The sequence below is a fragment of the Lolium rigidum genome, chromosome 7 (assembly GCF_022539505.1).
Source record: "Lolium rigidum isolate FL_2022 chromosome 7, APGP_CSIRO_Lrig_0.1, whole genome shotgun sequence".
NCBI lineage: Eukaryota > Viridiplantae > Streptophyta > Magnoliopsida > Poales > Poaceae > Lolium > Lolium rigidum.
In genome coordinates, this window is record NC_061514.1 from 187,358,748 (window position 1) to 187,364,747 (window position 6,000).

A 6,000-nucleotide genomic window follows, 5' to 3' on the forward strand; every position below is an offset into this window, starting at 1 on the left:
GGAGTGACATGCCATCATAACCTTGATCATACTATTGTAAACATATGTAATGAATGCAGCGATCAAAACAATGGTAATGACATGAGTAAACAAGTGAATCATAAAGCAAAGACTTTTCATGAATAGCACTTCAAGACAAGCATCAATAAGTCTTGCATAAGAGTTAACTCATAAAGCAATAAATTCAAAGTAAAGACATTGAAGCAACACAATGGAAGATTAAGTTTCAGCGGTTGCTTTCAACTTGTAACATGTATATCTCATGGATAATTGTCAATGCAAAGCAATATAACAAGTGCAATAAGCAAGTATGTAAGAATCAATGCACAGTTCACACAAGTGTTTGCTTCTTGGGATGGAGAGAAATAGGTGAACTGACTCAACATAAAAGTAAAAGAATGGTCCTTCAAAGAGGAAAGCATTGATTGCTATATTTGTGCTAGAGCTTTGGTTTTGAAAACAAGAAACAATTTTGTCAACGGTAGTAATAAAGCATATGTATCATGTAAATTATATCCTACAAGTTGCAAGCCTCATGCATAGTATACTAATAGTGCCCGCACCTTGTCCTAATTAGCTTGGACTACCGGATCATCGCAATACACATGTTTTAACCAAGTGTCACAAAGGGGTACCTCCATGCCGCTTTGTACAAAGGTCTAAGGAGAAAGCTCGCATTTTGGATTTCTCGCTTTTGATTATTCTCAACTTAGACATCCATACAGGGACAACATGGACAACGAGATAATGGACTCCTCTTTAATGCATAAGCATGTGGCAACAATTAATGTTCTCATATGAGATTGAGGATATATGTCCAAAACTGAAACTTCCACCATGATTCATGGCTTTAGTTAGCGGCCCAATGTTCTTCTCTAACAATATGCATGCTCCAACCATTAAGGTGGTAGATCTCTCTTACTTCGGACAAGACGGACATGCATAGCAACTCACATGATATTCAACAAAGAGTAGTTGATGGCGTCCCCGAAAACATGGTTATCGCACAACAAGCAACTTAATAAGAGATAAAGTGCATAAGTACATATTCAATACCACAATAGTTTTTAAGCTATTTGTCCCATGAGCTATATATTGCAAAGGTGAATGATGGAAATTTTAAAGGTAGCACTCAAGCAATTTACTTTGGAATGGCGGAGAAATACCATGTAGTAGGTAGGTATGGTGGACACAAATGGCATAGTGGTTGGCTCAAGGATTTTGGATGCATGAGAAGTATTCCCTCTCGATACAAGGTTTAGGCTAGCAAGGTTATTTGAAACAAACACAAGGATGAACCGGTGCAGCAAAACTCACATAAAAGACATATTGTAAACATTATAAGACTCTACACCATCTTCCTTGTTGTTCAAACTCAATACTAGAAATTATCTAGACTTTAGAGAGACCAATTATGCAAACCAAATTTTAGCAAGCTCTATGTATTTCTTCATTAATAGGTGCAAAGTATATGATGCAAGAGCTTAAACATGAGCACAACAATTGCCAAGTATCAAATTATCCAAGACATTTTATCAATTACTACATGTAGCATTTTCCGTTTCCAACCATATAAAAATGAACGAAGCAGTTTTAACCTTCGCCATGAACATTAAAAGATAAAGCGAAGAACACATGTGTTCATATGAACCAGCGGAGCGTGTCTCTCTCCCACACAAGCATGTATTTATTCAGAGAATGAAAATAACAAAACAAAAATAAAAGCACACAGACGCTCCAAGTAAAGTACATAAGATGTGACCGAATAAAAATATAGTTTCAAGAGAAATGACCTGATAAATTTGTCGATGAAGAAGGGGATGCCTTGGGCATCCCCAAGCTTAAATGCTTGAGTCTTCTTGAAATATGCAGGGGTGAACCACCGGGGCATCCCCAAGCTTAGAGCTTTCACTCTTCTTGATCATAGTATATCATCCTCCTCTCTTGACCCTTGAAAACTTCCTCCACACCAAACTCGAAACAACTCATTAGAGGGTTAGTGCACAATAAAAATTCACATGTTCAGAGGTGACAAAATAATTCCTAACACTTCTGGACATTGCATAAAGCTACTAGACATTAATGGAACAAAGAAATTCATCCACCATAGCAAAAAAGGCAATGCGAAATAAAAGGTAGAATCTGTCAAAACAGAACAGTCCATAAAGATGGATTTTATTGAGGCACCAGACTTGCTCAAATGAAAATGGCCAAATTGAATGAAAGTTGCGTACATATCCGAGGATCACTCACGTAAATTGGCTTAATTTTCTGAGTTACCTACGAGAGAATTAGGCCCAGATTCGTGACGAGCAAAGAAATGCATGTTCTGCGCAGTAATCCAAATCTAGTATCAACCTTTCTATCAACGACTTTACTTGGCACAACAAAACACAAAACTAAGATAAGGAGAGGTTGCTACAGTAGTAAACAACTTCCAAGACACAAATATAAAACAAAGTACTGTAGCAAAATAACACATGGGTTATCTCCCAAGAAGTTCTTTCTTTATAGCCATTAAGATGGGCTCAGCGAGTTTTAATGATGCACTCGCAAGAAATAGTATTTGAAGCAAAAGAGAGCATCAAGAGGCAAATTCAAAACAAATTTAAGTCTAACATGCTTCCTATGCATAGGAGTCTTGTAAATAAACAAGTTCATGAAGAGCAAAGTGACAAGCATAGGAAGATAAAACAAGTGTAGCTTCAAAAATTTCAGCACATAGAGAGGCATTTTAGTAACATGAAAATTTCTACAACCATATTTTCCTCTCTCATAATAACTTTCAGTAGCATCATGAGCAAACTCAACAATATAACTATCACATAAAGCATTCTTATCATGAGTCTCATGCATAAAATTATTACTCTCCACATAGGCATAATCAATTTTATTAGTTGTAGTGGGAGCAAATTCAACAAAGTAGCTATCATTATTATTCTCATCATCAAATATAGGAGGCATATTGTAATCATAATAATATTTTTCCTCCATAACAGGTGGTACCAAAAGATCACTATCATTATAATCATCATAAATAGGAGGCAAAGTATCATCAAAGTAAATTTTCTCCTCAATGCTTGGGGGACTAAAAAGATCATGCTCATCAAAACCAGCTTCCCCAAGCTTAGAATTTTCCATATCATTAGCAACAATGGTATTCAAAGTGTTCATGCTAATATGTTCCATGGGTTTTTTAATTTTCGCATCAAACCATCCATGTCTTAAATCAGGAAATAGAATAAGAAGCTCATTGGTGTCCATTATGCCAAACTAGTGTAAACAAGAAACAAAAAGATGCAATTGCAGGATCTAAAGGAAATAGCTTCGAGTACTTACAACGGCGAAAATAGCTTAGTAGTCGAGATCCGGAGTGTGAGTACCTTTTACCTTTCCTCCCCGACAACGGCGCCGAGAAAATAGCTTGATGTCTACGGGAGCTTCTATTCTTGTAGACAGTGTTGGGCCTCCAAGAGCGAGAGGTTTGTAGAACAGCGGCAAGTTTCCCTTAAGTGGATCACCCAAGGTTTATCGAACTCAGGGAGGAAGAGGTCAAAGATATCCCTCTCAAGCAACCCTGCAACCACAAAGCAAGAAGTCTCTTGTGTCCCCAACACACCTAATAGGTGCACTAGTTCGGCGAAGAGATAGTGAAATACAAGTAGTATGGATGTATATGAGTGGTAATAGCAATGCTGAATAAAATATGGCAGCGGAGTAAACATGCAACAGAACGGTAAATAAACGGAGATTCGATGTTTGGAAACAAGGCCTAGGGATCATACTTTCACTAGTGGACACTCTCAACATTGATCGCATAATAAATAACTCTTTCTCTTATATGCTACATACACTCTTTTGTTGGATGATGAACACATTGCGTAGGATTACACGAACCCTCAATGCCGGAGTTAACAAGCTCCACAATTCAATGTTCATATTTAAATAACCTTAGAGCATAATAGATCATTGCAAAATAAACCAAGAACTAACATAGTGCACACACTGTCCACATTACACTATGAAGGAGGAATAGATCACATCAATACTATCATAATGATAATTAACTCCACAATCTACAAGAGATCATGATCATAGCCTACGACAAGAACCACACGGTGCACACACTAGTCACCTTTACACCATGCGAGGAGGAATAGACTACTTTAATAACATCACATGAGTAGCACACAACTAGTAGCGATACAAAGCTCATCATATGGATCTCAATCATGTAAAGCAGCTCATGAGATCATTGTATTGAAGTACATAGGAGAGAGATTAACCACATAGCTACCGGTACAGCCCCGAGCCTCGATGGAGAACTACTCCCTCCTCATGGGAGACAGCGGCGTTGATGGAGATGGCGGTGGTGTCGATGGAGAAGCCTTCGGGGGCACTTCCCCGTCCCGGCGGCGTGCCGGAACGAGAGACTCCTGTCCCCCGGATCTTGGCTTCGCGATGGCGGCGGCTCGCGGAAGGTTTCTCGTACCGTGGCTTTTCGTATCGAGGTTTTAGGTCGAGGGGCTTCTTATAGGCGAAGAGGCGGCGTCGGAGGGTCGACGAGGCGGCGACACCATAGGGGGCGCGGGCCACCCCGGGCCGCGCCGGCCTATGGTCGCAGTGGGCCTGTGCCCCCTCTCGGCGGCTCTCGGGTGTTCTGGATGCTTCGGGCAAAATAGGAACACTGGGCGTTGATTTCGTCCAATTCGAGAATATTTCCTTACTAGGATTTACGAAACCAAAAACAGCGAGAAAACGAGAGCGGCACTTCGGCATCTTGTTAATAGGTTAGTTCCAGAAAACGCATAAATATGACATATAATGTGTACAAAACATGTAGATATCATCAATAATGTGGCATGGAACATAAGAAATTATCGATACGTCGGAGACGTATCACACGCCGTTCAGGACGGATCCGGGGACTTACCTTCGCAAAGTTTTGCGGCATTCAGAGATTATTCGCGACTGAGACGCTCTGAGAATATATTGTCGAGTGCCTTTTTCGGCTGATGGAATAACACATTTATTCAAGTCAATCGGATGACTTGTATATTTTTATATTGTCTTCCCGATGGGAGTATATGAAGAGTTATTTATATAACTTGAAATATACTCATCATGCTGTTTCTAAATTCATCGGGCACACGAACAACGTTCCCAATGGGAGTAGCCCCCGAGGCTACAACCAGTACTTGGACTTGGTTGTAGGCTCACCATTTTAACGCCTTTTGTCGCTATATTGTCGTCTTTTTCGAGTTCTTCTATCTTTCTCGGGTGCGCGACCAGCGGTCCCGATGGGAGTAGCCCCCGAGGCTATGGACAAATGCTTGCATTTGATCATAGGCTCTCGCCTTTTCTTTCTTGGCATACTCGAGATTTCCTTCATTCTAAAGTAGCACCCGAGCATTTGATCAAAAACTTGTATTTGATCAAAAGCTCGCGAAATTATCATCACTTCGTCACTATCATCAATCTTCATAACAGCACAATCAAAATTTTCCTTTGTTAAAGTGACATCGATGCTGACGATAGCCACGAACTCTGTATCGAGAACACGCGAATTCTGTCCTGTCACTGAATTGTGGACCCACAATCTGTGGCATGTTGACATGTTACGCAAGTGGGGAACACACGTCCTCCGCTTTTCCTGGCACGCGCACTGTAGCGCCTGTTCAGTTCCATCATAGCAAAAATACACTTTTACCCCCTGAGCCACGTGTTCACCATCAAGTCCATTACCGCTGCATCCAACGGTGCGTCGATTCGCAGGTTTTTCTATAAAAAGGCCTTCTTCTTCCTCCGTTCTCCCCTTCGCTGCGCCGCTCCTCTGTTCTATCTCTCTCCAAAATCCCCTTGCCAAAAAACGCTCATGCGCCTGTGCTTGCTTCCTTACTCCATCCAATCCCACTGAATGCCGCCGCGGTCAAAGCTCACCAAGCACACCTCCCCTATGGCGACGAAAGATCTACAGCTGTCCAAGTGGAGAGCCAGGAT